We start from the raw sequence: 19510 nt of genomic DNA on the forward strand, positions 1-19510 counted from the left end.
TTAGACTACTGCAAGCACCAAATATTACAAGTTGGGTTTCCTGGGACCTAGACACTGAGTTGGAGGTTAGCATGCAGGAGTTTTTCTGGGGAATACTCTTGGGACCAAAAGCTATGGAAGGGAAAGGGATGAAAGGAATGGTCAGTGGGAGAATTTGAGCTGTGAATTGGTCCCTGTGGAGCTTGGCCAACCCCATGGAGAGCTCAGAGGCCTAAATGGCTTTTTAAATTGTCCTGAATCAAGGCAAGCGCCTTGGCCTTTGTACCCTGAGTGTGGACTGTTCAGTGATGTGGCTCACCTGGGAAAATCAGGCCAGATGTTGGGTGGAGGTCACTCTTCTTCAGCCGAAACAATCCTGATGTGGGTATTTAAAGCTACATTTAAGATAATTAAAATTAAATTAGAAATTCCATTCCTCAGTTGCACTTGCCACATTTCAAGTGCTCAACAGTCAGATGTATCTTGTGGTTTCCATGTTGAACCCCACAGAGAGAGGACATTTGCATTGTATGGACAGTTCTGTTGGACAAGCCTGGTTATCAAAAATATGTTTGAGGGGGCTTTACTGGTGGCTCAGGGGTAAAGAATGTGCTTCCCAATGCAGGAGACACAGGTTTGAGCCCTGGGTTTGGAAGATCCCACATGCCATGGAGCAACTAAGCCCATGTGCCACAGTGATTGAGCCTGTGCTCTAGAGCCTGGGAGCCCCAACTATTGAAGTCTGCATGCCAAAGAGCCTATCCTCTGCAGCTACAGAAGCCACCACGATGAGAAGCCCACGCACGGCAACCAGAGAGTAGCCCTGGCTCACCACAACTAGAGAAAAGTCCGTGCAGCCAAGAGACCCAGCACAGCCGAAGATAAAAGGTAAATATATAAATAAATAAATTTATAAAAAAGATTTGAGTATTTGTGAAAAGTGTTCTGTTTCACATGTTTGCCATCTCTCATGGATTCATCCTTTAGGAATTCCCACTGAAAACCTGTGTTGTTTAACCAAGGAAATGTCTCTCCTCAATCCTGATCTCCAGGTTTTGTTCCTCCAGCTCACAAGCCTCTTGGAGGCTCTAGGTTCAAAGCAGAGGGGAAAAAAGTGGCATGAAATAATTTTAGCTTACATTGCTGTGCTTTCCTTTTCTTTGGATGCTTGGTCCTGATGCTCTCAAGGACCGAGTAATTTTCCAATATTTTAAATAGGTTTTTTTTTTGGAAAAATTTATTCTGATTGTGCTTTATTCTTGGCAGGAGTGTTGATCTGTAAAGAACTAGCTTGTTGTTGCCTGAATTTGCTAGCTCTTGCCTGCTTTTTGAATGTGTGTCCCGTTTGGCTACCATGACACCCTTCACCTCTTTTCTCCCACCTTGCTCGGTTCCATCTCTGTCTCCTTTGTTGGCTTCCATTACTTGCAGTTCTTGGCCCTCTCTTTTTTTTTAATTGGAGTATAATTGCTTTACAATGTTGTTTTAGTTTCTTCTGTCTAAAAACATAAACCAGCTATCAGTTCAGTTCAGTTCAGTCACTCAGTCGTGTCCAACTCTTTGCGACCCCATGAATCGCAGCACGCCAGGCCTCTCTGTCCATCACCAACTCCCGAAGTTCACTCAGACTCACGTCCATCGAGTCAGTGATGCCATCCAGCCATCTCATCCTCTGTTGTTCCCTTCTCCTCCTGCCCCTAATCCCTCCCAGCATCAGAGTCTTTTCCAATAAGTCAACTCTTCGCATGAGGTGGCCAAAGTACTAGAGTTTCAGCTTTAGCATCATTCCTTCCAAAGGAATCCCAGGACTGATCTCCTTCAGAATGGACTGGTTGGATCTCCTTGCAGTCCAAGGGACTCTCAAGAGTCTTCTCCAACATCACAGTTCAAAAGCATCAATTCTTTGGTGCTCAGTTTTCTTCACAGTCCAACTCTCACATCCGTACATGACTACTGGAAAAACCATAGCCTTATGTATGCATATATCCTCTCCCTCTTGGGCCTCTCTCCTGCCACAACCCCATCCTTTACGTCATCACAGAACACCAAGCTGAGCTCCCTGCGCTTTACAGCAGCTTCCCATGAGCCATTTCTTTTACATATGGTTGTATATATACATCAGTGCTAGGCATATATACGTCTATTGTCCCACCCTCTCCTTCCCACCCTGTGTTCACTTTTTATCCTTTAAATTCTCTCAAGTTAAAAATCACGTAATCCCAGGAGTTTACCACCTGTCTTATGAAAGGCCCCCCAGCGTCTGTATTTTGACCACACCAAGTCAGGTCCTGCTGTGTGTTCCCATGGCATCCCATAATCTCCCCATGACAACATTCACCATGTATTAGTTACGAATAAGCAGTAAGAGACTTGGCACTACAGCACAGAATTTCGGATTAGAGCTGTTTAAAGTAGGTCAGGATTTAACTAGGGACTCAGTCATGACTGGTGCTACTGAGATTCAAGAAACTCTTGACAGGAGGGTTGGAACTTCGTGGGGCTGACCCTCTGAGAGTTCTGGATTATTTATAAAACACATTCGAGCAATGACTGAAGTGGTTCTGCAGTGAAGTGCAATGTCTTCAGCAAGGAAACGTTATTACTTGTAATCCCACATGCACCAGCTGTGAGAGGCTATTTATACTCTCAGTTTTCTGCCTGCCTCTGTACTACTTATGGCCTGGTTGATTTCCTTACTCCTGGGGATCTCATGAGGACAAGCTTAGAAATATTGCCTTGGCAGAATGTGACTCAAGTGCTTTGTGAAAGTTTAAGGTTGGGCTCAGTTAATAATTGTCTGTATAGTCAAAGCTATGATCTTTCCAGTAGTCATGTGCAGATGTGAGAGTTGGACCATAAAGAAGGCTGAGCATCAGAGAGTTGATGCTTTCAAATGGTGGTCCTGGAGAAGATTCTTGAGAGTCCCTTGACAGCAAGAAGATCAAATCAGTCAATCCTAAAGGAAATCAACGCTGAATATTCATTGGAAGGACTGATGCTGAAGCTCTAATACTTTGGCCACTTGATGTGAAGAGCTGATTCATTGGGAAAAAAACCTGATGCTGGGAAAGATCTAGGGAAGGAGGAGAAGGGTGAGACAGAGGATGAGATGGTTGGATGGCATGTAGCATCATCAGCTCAATGGACATGAGTTTGAGCAAACTCTAGGAGGTAGTCAAGGACAGGGGAGACTGGCATTCTGCAGTCCTGGAAGTCTGGCATGCTGGGGTCACAAAGAGTTGGACATGACTTATTGACTGAACAACAAGAACAGTAATTGTCTGAAAGGCATTGTGGAGTTCTGGAAAGAGAAGTGGATTAAGAGGCAAGAGGTCTTGGCTGTGTCACTGAAAGCCCAGGTGAGCTTGTTCTTGTTTTCCATGTTTGTATCATTAACTGACTTCTCAACTCCTTATCCAGCAGACTAAGCCAGTGTAAGGTAGAGAGGAAAGGTATGGCCTTTGCAAAATCCAGCATCTTATTCACTAGTGAAAGGGTGGAGGCCTGCTTTCTTGGTGGGAGAGTCTGAAAAGTCACAGTGCAGAGGAAGGGGTAGATGGAGGGAGACTTAGACCTTTTTTTACAGTCCATCGAGGAGGGCAGGGGATGTATGGTCAGATGAGAAGGTTACATTTGAGTGTATGTAAGGTGTGATGGAGGAGCTACACCTGCAAAGCTGAGGCAGTATCATGCATAACATCTCTGATAAATAAGAGAAGATAGAGGTGGGTGGGTGGGTGGGGTAGAAATAGAGGGAGTAGAGAGGGTAGAAGTAAGTGAAGAGGTCACAGAAGTGGGACTTTCTAAGAGAAGACCTTGTAGGACACAGAAGAGATCTGGGTTGAGATGAGCAGCCATGGACGGCTTTGCACAGAAGTATAAGGTGATTGGGGGCTTCCCTGGTGGCTCAGTGGTAAAGAATCTGCCTGCCAATGCAGGAGACATGGGTTTGACCCCTAGGTCGGGAAGATCCCCTGGAGGAAGGCATGGCAACCCACTCTAGTATTCTTGCCTGGAGAATTCCATGGACAGAGAAGCCTGGTGGGTTATAGTCCACGGGGTTGCAAAGAGTTGGACACGACTAAAGCGACTGAGCATGCAGGCATGCATAAGATGACTGGAAGAGAAAAGTGAAAATGTTAGTTGGAAGTCTGCTAGTCTTCTGTGTCCATGGAATTCTCCAGGCAAGAATACAGGAGTGAATTGCTGTTTCCTCCTCCAGGAAAGATAATTGGACTTCCTTTTAATTCACTCTGCCCACTGAGTTAACAGCAAATTTTAAGGCAGCCAGGGTAAAGCAGGGAGATGTGTGTTAAAAGACTGTTGTGATTGCCCAAGATGGTAGCTGGCTCTTGACATGGTGGTAATATTGACAAGTGGTGGGTCTCTGGATATACATTGAAAAGATAGCAGCATCTGCCAACAGTGGATGTGGGGACAAAAAAACGTTCAGGAGAGGCCAAAGCCTTTTTGTCTGGAACAAGTGGAGGAAGCAGGGAGTCTTAACTGCTGGGCTGCCAGAGAAGTGCCCGGAAGGAGGTTTAGAGTGCCCTTTTGGGTTGACCGTTTCTTAAGTAACTTAAGTATACCTTCCAGGTACATTTTGCGATGGCCTTCTCTGGGCCCCATCAGCACTTTTATCTAGTTCAATTGACTATAAGTAATAAGGATTTATTCCTGGACTCTGAATGGTCTGTCCTTGATCTATCCTTACGCCAGTACCATGCCGTCTTTATAACTAGCTTTATAGCAAGTTTCCAGAATGGGAAGGGAAAGTTCTCCAACTTTGGTCTTTGTCAAAATTTCTTTGGTTGTTCTGGTGTTTTTTTGTTGTTGTTGTTGCTTTCTTCTGGTGTTTTGTTGTTGTTGTTTTGACTCCTGATTGGTCAGGATCATCCTGGAAGTCCAGCAGCAGTATCCACACTACAGTGACCATGGTTCTGAATGCCAACCAATCTCTAAATACTCCTCTTTGGGAAAGCCTCTGTGACTCTTTGCGACCCTGTGTACTATAAAATCCATGGAATTCTCCAGGCCAGAATACTGGAGTGGATAGCCTATCCCTTCTCCAGGGGATCTTCCCAACCCCTGGAGAAGATCCCAGAGGTTCTTCTCTGGGATCCCCTGATCTTGGAGAGAAGACGTGGGGTGAAGACTTGGGCATTGTCTCCTGCATTGCAGGTGTATTCTTTACCAGCTGAGCTACAAGGGAAGCTCAAGAATACTGGAATGGGTAGCCTATCCCTTCTCCAGGGGATCTTCCCAACCCAGGGATCGAACCCAGGTCTCCCACATTGCAGGTGGATTCTTTACCAGCTGAGCCACAGGGGAAGCCCAAGAATACTGGAGTAGGTAGCCTATCCCTTCTCCAGCGGATCTTCCCAACCCAGGAATCGAACCAGGATCAGGATCCTGCATTGCAGGCAGATTCTTTACCAACTGAGCTATCAGGGAAGCCCTCTGATCTCTAATGCCTTCAAAAATAATGCTCTTTGCTTTGTTCAGAGAGTCTGTGATTTGCAAGTATAGCTTTCTTCTGCCTAGAAAGGAATAAACCCAGCATCTTTGTCCCAGCTACTGTGAGTGACAGTCTCTTCCTTCACAACTGGAGGCACTCTGATGGTGGTGGTTTTGATCTTGGGTGGCCTCAGCCTGAAATAGCTTGAAATGGGGCTTGGGTTTCCAGGCAGAGATTGAGCCTGGGTCCTGGCGGTGAGAGCACCAGATCCTAGCCACTAGACCAGTGGTTAGAGACAAGGACTTTGGCTCCTCAGCTTTGCAGAAAAGAATTTCCACAAAGATGAAAAGTAGCGAAGCAAGTCAAGTATTTATTGGGAGGAAAAAGAGTACAGTCTGTGTTAATAGACACACACTCAAAGAGAGACACAGACAAGACACGCACAGACTCAAAGAGAGAGTTTTGTTGAGTCTCACTCCCATGGCAGTTTGAATTACTTTTATGGGGCATCTCTTCCAGGTTTCCTTTGGCCAGTCATTTTTACCTGCCTGGTTCACAATCCGTATTTGGTGTATATCAGGATCCTTCCCAGGTGGTGCAAATGGTAAAGAACCTGCCTGCCAATGCAGGAGACCTGAGAGACATGGGTTCGATCCCTGGGTCAGAAGATCCCCTGGAGGAGAGCATGGCAACCCACTCCAGTATTCTTGCCTGGAGAATCCCATGGACAGAGGAGCCTGGTGGGCTACAGAACACAGGGTCATGAAGAGTCAGATACACCTGATGCACACCCATCTCTTTCCAAGATGGATTCTACCAAGAAGACCTGTGAGTACAGCATCCCTTGACATCACTTCCCTTTTGACCTCCAAGGAGGCTTTCTACGCATGTGTGGTTGGGGAGGTCTCCTGACTTTTGCGTGTGTGCTAAGTCACTTCAGTTGTGTCCGACTCTTGACCACCTGTGAACTGTAGCCCTCCAGGCTCCTCTGTCCATGGGATTCCCCAGGCAAGAATACTGGAGTGAGTTGCCATTTCCTGCTCCATGGGGTCTCCTGACTTGGAGGATGAGAAATATGTGGTCTGCACAGGGCCCAGCCTCCTCCTTTTAGTTGTCCTGCTATTCTTGTCTTGGAGTTTCAGTCGTCAGGGAGTGAATCCCATATCACTTTCCCCTGTGGGGGGTCCATGTACCTCCTGCCTCAGTTTGAACCTTCCTTTAATGGATGTACTCCTTGAGTCACTTTTGTTCCAACCTAATTATCCTCCACCTTCTCTGGGGAAGTGAGTCATCTCAACAGTGATCTGAGCTCGAAAGGGTTTTATTGAGGTTTCCTTGCTGAATTTACTATGCAATCCTTGGATCTGTGAGATCCAAGAAATAAAAATTCTTGTTTAGGAGGTAAAGCTTTTTTTTCGTATTCTCCCACTACTGCTTTTATTTTTCCCTCGCTTTACATACGTTCACTTTTCATTTTTCTATTTATGCATCATCTTGGCCTGTGTGTTTTTGCATTGTCCTTAATTGTCTGGTATACGCTGAATGGTACAAGGACGTGCTTCATAAGTTACAGATGAAGGCATAAGCTCATTAATCCTGTGGTCCATTCTAGCCCTGCTGATTAATGGTTATGAAGCTGAATCCAGTCTTTGTACCCTGACACCGAATTAAATCTTTGAGACAGAGTTTTGGGTGAAATAGAAAAGAATAGCTTTATTCCTTTGCCAGGCAAAGGTGGCCACAGCAGGCAAATGCCTTCAGAGCTGTGTGTCCCAACCTGGGGGGTTTGTGAGGAGTTTTATAGTCCAAGGGGGCGAGGTTGCTGATAAGGGTTGGGTGTGTGCAGCGCCCACTTTCCTTCAATTCAGAGGTCCTCTGTCATCAGGTGATGATGAACAAACTGTGACCTTTTCTGCAAGGAGCATTGCTTCTTATCAAGCAGTTACCATTTCCCGTTTGGTGGGGCTTTTAGTTCTGCATACGCGTGCTCAGTTGTGTCTGACTCTTTGTGACCCCACAGACTGTAGCCTGCCAGGCTCTTTTTGTCCACGAGATTTTTCAGGCAAGAATACTGGAGTGGGTTGCCATCTCCTCCTCCAGTGAATCTTCCCGATCCAGGGATCGAACTCCCATCTCCTGCACTGCAAGTGGGTTCTTTACCAGGAGCGCCACCTGGGATGCAGATACCAATACACGTGATACACATGTGCATATATGACGTCTTTTCATAATTAAGTAAACGAGATTTGGGGGATATCATTATAAAAATTAGACAGGTGAATGAGACCAGGGATTGAACTGGCATCTCGTTCGTCTCCTGCATTGCAGGCAGATTCTTTACCCGTTGAGCCATCAGGATGAAATGGATCTTGCTGCATCTTTTTAGACCTAGACTGATTTGTTGCTGAGGGAGTAGAGAGCATCTGGGGGTTGCCTAGAAAACTTGCTGAAAACGTGTCACAGGGTGCCTCTTTCTGTGAAGATGTCCGTCCCCTTATCACTTTGCAGGTGGTTGCAGGGGCCCTGGCTGCTGGAAAGGGGTCATTCTGCCCTGAAAGCTTCCCTCTGAATGATGTGTCACAAGCCATCTCTCCCCCCTGAGCCCTGACTTCACGGCTTCAAAATGCAGCCCCCCACTGTGCCCTGCCCTTGAATATACTCTCCTGGCTCTTGTTATGGAGAATGGGAGTCATCTGCTAGCATCAGAAAAGAGAATTCAGTCAGTGGAGCTTGATAATAAATGCCTAGGTTACTTCTGCTGAACTCTATTAGAGGCTGCATCCGTCCTGCTGTGCTGGGAGCACTTGGCGGGGCCAGACCGTGAATGTCTCTCTGGCCTAATGCCTCTCCAGGATGCGTGTGTGCGTGTGCCTACTTGCCACCTCACTGTTATATGAAGACGTCCCCTTAGACAAGGTAGTAGAATCAGCAGGTGACACTTGGGGATGGGGCCTCAGTTTCTAGGCAGAATTCAAATAGTTAGTGGGAAGTTGCTGTATAGCACAGGGAGCTCAGCTTGGTGCTCCGTGTTGACCTAGAGGGTCACAGGGATGGGCGGAGGGTGGGAGGTTCAAGAAGGAGGGGATATGTGTATACACACAGCAGACTCATGCCGTTGTACAGCAGAAACTAACACACCATTGTGAAGTCATTATACTTTGGTAAAAAGTAAACTGTTGTGTACATCGTCTTGAAAAGTAAAGTTCTTTTTATCAAGTCTTAGGAAAGCAATATAATAGAGTGGTGAAGAGCAAGGATGGTGAAGTCAGACTGGGTGTGAATTCTAGTTTCATCCTTTACTGGCTGAATGATTTGGGGTAACCACTTAATCTCTGTAAGTCTCAAAGCCCGCTTTTGTGAAATGGTAGTGTCGACTTACAATGATGTGGTGAGAGCCTCGTAAGCTGGTGAAGTCCTTGCTTAGCCCAGTGCCCAACACACCCAAAGCACTCAGTAAGCGTTGGTTCTTCCTGTTATTGTTGATGATGAGCCCTCCCACACTCTGCCCTGCAAGATAGATGGACAGCACAACTCCAGGGGACGCCATCGCATTGAACCCAATGTCGTCAATAAGGATAGTGCTGTGGAGTTGTGCAAGAGGCCGCTGGTTCCTGCTCACCGCCAGCCCAGCCTTTTCACTCTGATGCATTCTCGGGAATGTGCTCCAGAATCGTGTGGAGTCCCCACAGTGCCCTGGGTTTGCAAATCTGCCTCCATTCAGAGCCTTGTCTCAGCCATAGCCCTGCTCTCTGCTGCCCCTGCTGGTCTTTTACTGCCACCTGCACTGGGCACCTTCTTGATTAATTAGCTGGGACTGCACTGGTGATCTTGCCAATTCAGTCTCCGGAGTCAGGGCCCTAAGCGAAAAGCGTAGGAACCCAAAGGACGTGAAGAAAAGGTTTCTCTAATTCTGTAGCAAACGTGACATTTATATGTCACTTTGATCTGACCAATTATAGCTTCATACTAGAACCCCTAAGTGACAGAGTAGACAGTGCCTTTCAATTTTCCACGTGGAAGACAAGAGATTCTAGCTTCAGAAAATAGTTTCTTATATTGACCTATATATGCCAAAGACATGAAGTCCAAGTTGTCTCATCGATGGGATCTAAGAATGCCACGAGGGAAATAGTGTTGCGAGGGTTCTTTTTCCTTTTAGCTTTTTAAAATTAAACTTTTTATTTTATATTGGAGTGTAGCTGATGAACACTGTTGTGATAGCTTCAGGTGGACAGCCAAAGGACTCAGCCATGCATATACATGTCTCCATTCTCCCAGTCTCCCCTCCCATCCAGGTTCTTAAGAAGGCATGTGTCTATCTGTTCCTCCAGGTCATCAACAGTCGTTCCCGAACCAAAGCAGATGAGCAAAAATTGGGGTTTGGAACCACAGGATGCTGGATTCCCTACAGAATTTGCTTTTTCTGTGTGTGCTTTGGTTTGATGTCATCAGTATGTGGGGTTTGGGAAAAAATGAGGACCAGCCACAGATCACTTGCCATTGGGTCCACTGTAAGCATATGATGAGGAGGCCCTTCATCACCACGTGGGCTCATCTTTCTGAGGATCTGGGAGGACATGCCTCTGTGTCTCAGTGCCAAGTATGAATGGCCCTCAGTCCTGATTGCTTTTACCTGATGATAAGCTTATCATGGACTTCTGTGGACCAGGAACTAGGCTACATCATGTGTGTATGACAGTAAGTACAGACAGACTTTGTCCTCCATGAAGCCTTTGGTCTATGAGAATACAGACACTAAATAGTTAATTACAGATATCGTAACAAATAAAGAATATCACATTTTGACTCGGCTTCCAGGAAATTCAAAGCTAAATTTAGAGTGAGTGTGTAAGTCATTAGTGACTGCATATTTAGCTATAATCATGGTTCCATTTCATATTGCCATTCTGTTTTTGCTTCTTTTTATTTTTCAATTAAGCTGTCTTAAATTTTTCCTGGAACAAAGCAAGTTAGGTATTTAAAAGTGAATGCATACACAGAAACTCAGTGAAAGCCATTCATAGAGAGAGGTTCAAATTCTGCCTGATTTTTGTCCCTTTGGATGGATAAATGAGGGTAGGATACACTATTTCTTCTGCTGAAAGGCAGATGGTGTGAATCTTATGCTTCAGCCAGTGCTGTTGGGTAGTGGCTGGATACTACTCTGGGAGAGAGAACATGTCTGTCCTGTTATCACTAATCACTCAGAACCAAGTACATGCTTGGTCTCTATTAGCTGCTCCATCAATACTGTATTTGTTGAATATTTAGTGCAGCAAGAGTGTTATGTAGGACATTATAATTTAAAAAGTACCTTCTTATCTGTCTCTGCTTTGATTCTATCAGTAGCCCCTGTGAGGTCTGTATTGGTGTAATGCTAGCTGCTGTATCATAGGGACCCCCAAACATATAGTGGCTTAGATACAATAGAAGCTTATTTCTTGTTTGTAAGTATCAGTGCCATGTGGACGCTCCTGGCTGGTAGTTGGCTTTGTCATGTGGAGACTTAAGACCCAGACTCTACCATCCCCTAGGGCCTCAAGATCATCTGCATCAAGCTTGTGGGAAACTAAAAGTGTGAAGACACTTCCTTTAAGCTCTGATCCGGGCATGAACACGCTGCTTCTGCTCCTGCTCTTTTGGGGAGAATTAGTCTCATGATTACACATACATGTGAGGAGAGGCTGGAAAATGAGGGGACAAAATGAACAGTTGCTTTCCAGCAATAGCTCTGCACTGCAGAAGAGTAGGTAAATTATAGTGCATAAGGAATGTCTGAGTAAGTCTAGAAATCCCCAGAGAGGGAGGTGGTTTTCTTATCTTATACCAAAGTGAGAACTAGCAGGGGTTTTATTCTGACACTATACACAACAAGTCAAGGCCAGAATACATAGAGTTGTCTTGTCCCTAGTCACGGAGATCACACCCTATTGTTTATGCAAAAGTCTAAAGAAAATTGATGAGGCTTCCGAGGTGGCTCAGCAGTAAAGCATCTCCCTGTAATGCAGGAGAATGTGCATTATTGAATGTGGGTTCAATTCCTGGGTCAGGAAGAGCCCCTGAGAAGGAAATGGCAACCCACTCCAGTGTTCTTGCCTGGGAAATCCCCATGGACAGAGGAGCCTGGTGGGCTACAGTCCATGGAGTCGCAGAGAGTCAGGCATGACTGAGCGACTATACAGCAAAAAAAAAAAAAAAAAAACGGTGTTGTGGCCTAAAAACGCACGTTCAACTCATTTTTCTGTTTAAGGCAGAATTCCTGGATGTTTTGATTCTCTTCACCTTGGTGTAGAAGATGAAACACCCAATTCAGCTTTCAAGACCATATGCGTGTGTGTGTGCTAAGTCGCTTCAGTCGTGTCTGACTCTGCGACCCCATAGACTGTAGCCCGCCAGGCTCCTCTGTCCATGGGATTCTCCAGGCAAGAATACTGAGTGGGTTGCCATTTCCTCCTCCAGGCAAGACTATATGCTGCTGCTGCCTCTGCTAAGTCGCTTCAGTCGTGTCCGACTTTGTGCGACCCCATAGATGGCAGCCCACCAGGCTCCCCCGTCCCTGGGATTCTCCAGGCAAGAACACTGGAGTGGGTTGCCATTTCCTTCTCCAATGCATGAAAGTGAAAAGTGAAAGTGAAGTCGCTCAGTCGTGTCCGACTCTTAGCTACCCCATGGACTGCAGCCTGGCTCCTCTGTCCATGGGATTTTCCAGGCAAGAGTATTGGAGTGGGGTGCCATCGCCTTCTCCAGGCAAGACTATATGATCCACCCCTAAATACTGGTCAAGCTTTAGTTCTCATTGAGTCCATTCATGCGTCTGAATGCATCAGGTACTTTTCTGCTGTTTTTCTCTATGGATTTCCTCTGCTTGAATTGCCTGCGTCTTCCTCCCCTTCTTCATCTATTGAAATCCTGCACACACATCACTGTCCATCCCAAATGCTACCTTTCCCAAGAAGGCTACTCTGACTTTCCAAGTCAGAAAATCGTTTCCTCTCCTTGTTACTCACCTAGGACTTTGCATAGTGTTCTACTGCTCTGTTACCACTCATAGGATGTGAACGTCATGGGGGCAAGGGACTGTCTTATTAGATGGCCCTTCATACACACTATCTGCTTCCCATTTAGGCTGATTGCGCTGGGCTTTGCTCCATTTGAGATGGTCCAGCTCTGCTCTGTCCTTGTTGGGGCATAGATTGATCAGGTCTCACTGATGGATGGATGGATCTAGTGGATCAGCTGCTTGTCTACATGGACCTTTCCTTCCCATTCATGAGAGGATTTGATGTAATTGTGGGCGAGTGCAGACCCTGTTCTAGCTCGGTGCTCCTGGAACTTTATTGTGCTTACGAATCACAGGGTGATTTGTTAAAATGCAGACTCTGATATAGGAGACTCCAGGATGGGACCCACGATCATGCATTTCTAACAAGCTCCCAGGTGATGCCCAGGACATGTTGTGTTGACAGAATCTTATGTTTTGTCAAGACTTTGCTTCAAAATAATTCAAAAGCTACTCTTTGAATGTGACCCAATCTTTTACTTTTGTGACCATTTGAAATCCCAGTTGCATTATTAGAGATGTACACATCTGGTTAAAAAGAGGAAAATTCAGCCCAGCTGGTTTTGCCCTGCTTATCCGTCTGCAGGGCTCACATAGTAGACTGGCAACAATAACAGTGGTTGTAATAATGGGCAGGGTTGACTAATTACTTGTTCCGTAGCTGGCACATTACATATGTTTACTCTCACAGTCCCAACAGCAACCCTCTTGGTTACGAATCCCATTTTCCATAATGGGGAATTGAAGCTTGAGAAAGTTTCTAAGGAACATATAGTAAGTGTCAGAGCTGGGATTTAAATCCATCCATGTCTGATTTCAAAGAACTGAGGGCTTACAACTACTCTCTCCTACCCTGGTCATTCCATCTTTTCTGCAGATGTTTGATTTATTTCGTTTCATACGGTCTCTCCCTCACGTGCACAAGCGTACACACACACAGTGTCACACACACTCATGTGCCCCACCCCCACAACACACAGTCTCAGACAGGTGCTTGCATGCTCTCTCCAGATGCTTGGTGTCAAGGTGGAATAAATATCTGGATAAATAATTCTTCTTTGCCAGATGCCATGCATCTTTCCCTCCCTCCCTGGATGTTTTGATTACAAACTGTGATCCTCTTGGATGGCTCCCTGCAGAGTTTATAGACCTTCCTCACCTTCTCTCATCAAGATTCAGAAACCCATTGGTCATGTTATCCGGAGTTAATTGCCTCATGGCGTGTTTTGCTCCTGCTTGAACATCTCCAAGCATTAAATCACTCCTGGAGTTCCTATTTCATCAGGGATGTTTTCTACCTGGGTTGGTGTCATTCAACATTAAATCATCTCTCCTCTGGAGTAAAGGTTAGTTTTCTCACAATTTAATTTATAGTCCCAAGTAGAAAAGAAGAAAGCACCATGGGGGCTTGCACTACTTGCCTTGCTAATAATCTTCAGGCAGTTATGATTTTAAATTAAGATGCTGATGACAATAAAAATTAAACAAAATAATGTGAGTATTAATAATAAAGTGAAAGTCGCTCAGTCATATCCGACTCTTTGGAATTCTACAGGCCAGAATACTGGAGTGGGTAGCCCTTCCCTTCCCCAGGAGATCTTCCCAACCCAGGGATCGATCCCAAGTCTCCCACATTGCAGGCGGATTCTTTACCAGCTGAGCCACAGGGGAAGCCCAAGAATACTGGAGTGGGTAACCTATCCCTTCTCCAGCGGATCTTCCTGACCCAGGAATTGAGCCGGGGTCTCCTGCACTGCAGGCAGATTCTTTAATAATAAAAACCACAGTAAACTCCTTACACTTTGGTGTATATAGTAATCATTGACAATGCTCTGTTTTATTAATTGTCTAGAGAATTTACTAGATTGTCTAGTAAATTAGAATTTACTAATTGTCCAGAGAAGTTACTAGACAGATATTAAACAGAAAGATGCACAGATGCGAATCTTGAAGCGCTTCAACCTTTAGGTTAGCCTGTTCGGTCTCCACGCCAGATGTGATAAAGCACCACGTTTGGAGGTGACTCATTGCAGAAGCCTGGGTCTGAATTCAAGGTCTATCACTGACTGGCAGGGACAGCTTGGGGATGACATTGTATCTCCCTAAACTCAACTTTCTCATCTCTAAAGGGGGGAAACTGCATAAAATAGATGTAAGATAGAAATACAAAAGATACAGAACACAGTGGCAATAAAAAATGGCAGCCAGTCTGATGGGCAGGTGTCAATCAGACACTCCATCCTCTGCAGCGGATAAGGTGTAACATCGCTTCTCCACTAAACTTAACTCCAACATGTGGGGGAATTTCAGCCTCCCCACAGCGTCTGCTCTGTAGGGTTTCCATGGTTAATACTGTCTCGGGGTGAGTATCTGAATGATTATCTGTCCTTGCAAACCACAGTCTTTGAAATGAGATGTTTGAGTCCTACAGAATTGTTGTCAGTCATCCTTCCTGGGGCCGGGTGAGCATTAGTGAATGTGTGAGCCTGGGAGCGGCCGCATTTAGCACACACACTCCTCCTTCAGGGACCCTCGTCTGCTTCTGAGCGTCGTCTTGTTCTCCGATCACTCTCTCTGCTCCTGATGAATCATTCTACTTGCTTGTTTCCTCAGTGTGCCCAGCCATTTGGTGCCCCATGTAGTTGTTCACACCTGGCAAGCCTGTCTCTCTCTCCCCAGCCCTCTCTGCCGTCTGAAGCTCTGCTCAGCTCCTGACACTCAAATCTGGTATCTTCTCTGTGAAGTTCCTCCTTAGATCTTTCTTTCTAAATGACCCCATTTCCCTTTTGTCATTTCCTTTGCTCTTGGAGGAAATAGCTTAGATACTGAAATTACTGTAGGATCTGGATAATATGCATTGACACAGACTGGAGGATCTACAGTATACAGCTGGGTAGGAGGAAATTTATTGATATGAGGGCATTCTCCTGTGATTCAAGATTTAATGTCCTGGCAAAGACACCTTGGAGCCAATTCTAATCTGTTGGGATGACTTCCTGAGTCTTGGAAACAGTGCTGCCTTAATGAGATGGAGATGTCTTCGCAGAAAAATGAGGAGCAAGTCTGAAGGCTCAGAGAGATGGGAAGGATAGATTGAATTTATTATGTGAAACCAGAGTATACTACTTGATTATGTTCCCTGGGAGGGTAGGCAGGAAACGCCTTGGGTTTAGCCAATAGAGATACACTGCTGGTGGATGGGGCATGGATTCTGAAAAGCTGTATGGCATTTATGAGCCAGGTTTGACAGCAGAAGGTGCCCTTGAGATGGACACGATGAGGTCTAACTAGTAGGAGCCAGGTGTCCACGCTTAACTCCCAGAATCAGGAAGACATCATTACTACTGTATAAGGGGACAGCAAGGCCAGAGGGACCACCAGATGACGTGGACTTACAGGATCGATAGCATGGTTCAGTAGATCACAGTGATCTATCATTCAGAGATAAGCAGGTGGCCAACGAAGGTGTAGCTTGACTTGTGTAACTGGAAGATAATCCAGAGCTGGTGAAGAGAGGGCTGAAGCTGGCCATTCCCAGGTGGCACCAGTGGTAAAGAATCCTACTGCCAATGCAGAAGACGCAAGAGCTGCAGATTCGATCCCTGGGTTGGGAAGATCCCTTGGAGGAGGAAATGGCAACCCACTCCAGTATTCTTGTCCATAATTCCACAGACAGAGGAGCCTGGTGGACTACAGTCCATGGGGTCTCAAAGAGTCAGACACAACCGAACAATTGGGTACATACATAGTGCATGTAACAATGATGTCGCGTGACTCGTATAAATGGAAGAAAATCAGGAGCTGGTGGAGACAGGGCTGAGCTAGCCATCACCATGGACAACTTGTGCTCTGTCACCCAGTTTCTAGATCTGAGGCTGTGCTCAAACACAGAATCCCATGTTTAAAGGGGAAACTGAGTCCCCTCATGGAAGAGATCTGCAAAACAGCAGCAAGCAAACACGGTAGCAACACCTCCAGAAGATCCCCCCAAACTTGTGACCATTGGCTGAAGGAACCATCTTCTGCGGGAAGGGTTCAGCATCATCTTTTCAGTTCCTTGCCGTCACTGACCGAGGGGGAGGAACACTTGGGCCTGGTTAGCGTATGGGTCAGCACAGTAGATGAATGTGTGAGCTGTACTGCAGCCCCACCCGTGGGATCCCTGAATGACAAGGACAATGGAAGGGTGCAGAGCAGTGGCCAAACACCTGGTCGTTTAGGTTGGGTGGAGGGAAGGGAGAGCTAAGCTAGGAAGTATAATATGCTCCGACTCAGGGCCAGTGCTCAGGACTGGACGGAAACCTGGGGAAGAGACTGATGGCTGGACTTCAGTATGGTCAAGGTGCGAGGGTCTTTAATGCCCACCTGAGGGTGTCCACAACAGAGAAGGAACTTCGGAACATCAGGGTGGATGGAAAGACTTTCCCAGCAAAGCCAGTGTTCATCAGCTGCTCCAGTTCACTCATCACCATATAATACAGCACATTTTATTTACTATCTGTCTTGTATATAGGAGACAGGCTTCCCAGGTGGCTCACTGGCAAAGAATCTGCCTGGGTCAGGAATATCCATCTCTGGGTTAGGAAGATCCCCTGGAGTAGGAAATGGCAACCCACTTCAGTATTCTTGCCTAGAAAATTCCATGGACAGAGGAGCCTGGCAGGTTACAGTCCACGAGGTCGAAAAGTCAGACATGACTTAGGGACTAAAACAGCAACAGTATATAGGAAATGCGGGTCAGACGTTAATGTTTGTTTTGTTCTCCACTGTAATCCTAACCACCTAGAACAGGCCTGGGCACATGGCAGGTGTCAATAACGTTCAATAAATATTTGCCCGAGGACTGAATATATTGTGTATGAATCACTTTTGACACAGCTGATTTTTTTCTGATAAGAATTCTGTTCTTTCCCTTGTACAGCTTAGAAATGGCCGCTCTTGTCCTCATCACTGTCTGATCACTTAAAGGAACATAGGAAATGGGTCTGATATTTTTTTTTCTTATAGTAGCTTCCTAGAAGTACACTTATCAGAAAATGAATTCTTTTAAAGCTTAAGCTTTATTTTACTAAATTTATTTCGAAAATGGCTATGTGCTTACCTGGCTATTAGGATTTTTAAGAACTTGTTACATACTGCTGAGGTGCTTCCATACGGATCTGACTGCCACCAGAATTTCTAATTCATCACTTCTTCCCCTGGCAGCACTAATTTGCAAGTATTTTCCAGTTGGATAGGTGGAAAAATGCCCCCATATTTTGTTATTATTCATAAAATTGAACATTCATTAGCTATTTGATTTTCTTCTGTCTGTTAATATTATTTATTCATTTTCTAATTAAGGATTCATCCATTTTAATGAACTCGTTACATAAAAATGTTAGACTAGTGTGAAGAAGTTATTGGGTGCATTTTGTTCGGTTTCATTGCTGTCTTTTGCATTTTGTAGGTGTTTTCTTTTCTGCAGGTGTTTGTTTATATTGTAAGGTAGCACACTCTGGTGTTCTAATTTGTGGCTTTCTTCTGCTGTTTTTATGCTGAGAAGGTCTATCCTCTTCTGTAGAGCAGTAAATACTCTATGTTTGTGCCCAGCTTCTTTATACATACAGATCATTAATCTTCACAGGATTTATTTTGCCGTATAGTGGTGAGAATCTAAATTTGATGTATTTTTTAAGCAAAAGCCGTTTTTTACACTATGTCCTGAATAATCTATTCCTCTCTATTTATTTGCTGTTCTTCCCTTATCATATATTAATTCTTATTTATATGAAGTTCTGTTTCTGATCTATGTGTTCCGTTTCACTGAAACTGTTGTCTAACTCAGAGTCAGTTATATGCTAATCGACTTTAAAATGATGGCTTTATTGAGATATAATTCACGTGGCATAAAATTCAACCTTTAAAAATGTATAATGCAGTGGTTTTGTTGTGCAGCCGTCACCACTGTCTAGTTTGGGAGCACGTTTATCACTCCCCAAGAGAAACCCTGTACTCACTCGCAGCTCCGCCTCAGTCTCCCCCTCCCTCCAGCCCCTGGAACCACTGTGCTTCCACTTTCTCTATAGGTTTGCCTTTTCTGGACATCGTCTATAAATTAAGTCATATATTACAGCATGTGTCTTTTTGTGTCTGGTTTACTTCCCATAATATCATGTTTCAAAGTTCATCCATACTGTGGCATGTATCAGTGTCCATTCCTTTTCACGACGCACTAATAATCCTTTGTGGATATACCACTTTTGCTTATCATGTGGGTTGTTTCCATCTTTTGGCTGTTATGAATACTGCTGCTCTGCCATTAGTGAAAAGGTTTTTGTGTAGACACATGTTTTCTTTTCTCTTTCATATATAACTAGGAATAAAATTGCTGGTTAACAATATACATAGATTCTTGAGGAACTGCCAAAGCCTTTTCCCAAGTGGCTGAACCATTTTATATTTCTATCAGCAATGTATGAGGGCTAGTTGAAAATCTTCTATTCTTCTATGCAGCATTTTTAACTTTTAAAAATATTTATGTATGCATTTGGCTGCTTCTGGTCTTAGGTGCGGCACACGGGATCTTTGTTGCGTCAGGCGGGGTCTTTGCTTGCGGCGCACGGATTCTCTAGTTGTGACGCTCGGGCTTGGTAGTTGCCGCATGCAGGCTTAGCTGCTCCGTGGCGTGTAGGATCTTAGCTCCCTGACCAGGGACTGAACCTACGTCCCCCGCATGGCAAGGCAGATTCTTAACTACTGGGCCACCAGGGAAGTCCCTATGTAGCATGTTTTTTAATTTTAAGTTTTCCTGAAATTAATTTTCTAATTCCTTAATATTTATTTTAATGTATCATTATGTTCTTGCTATTTTTTTCAAATGAAAGTGTTTTCTTAGCTTACTATTTAAAATAAAGTGTTCAAAATTATGATTTTACCTGTGTCTCATTTTTAATACGTTACAATTTCTCTCATCCCTTCTAACAAGATGGTGTCTCACTTTTAATATTTAAAACACTTGTAATTATCTTTTA

This window comes from Bos mutus, chromosome 14 (assembly GCF_027580195.1).
Source record: "Bos mutus isolate GX-2022 chromosome 14, NWIPB_WYAK_1.1, whole genome shotgun sequence".
NCBI lineage: Eukaryota > Metazoa > Chordata > Mammalia > Artiodactyla > Bovidae > Bos > Bos mutus.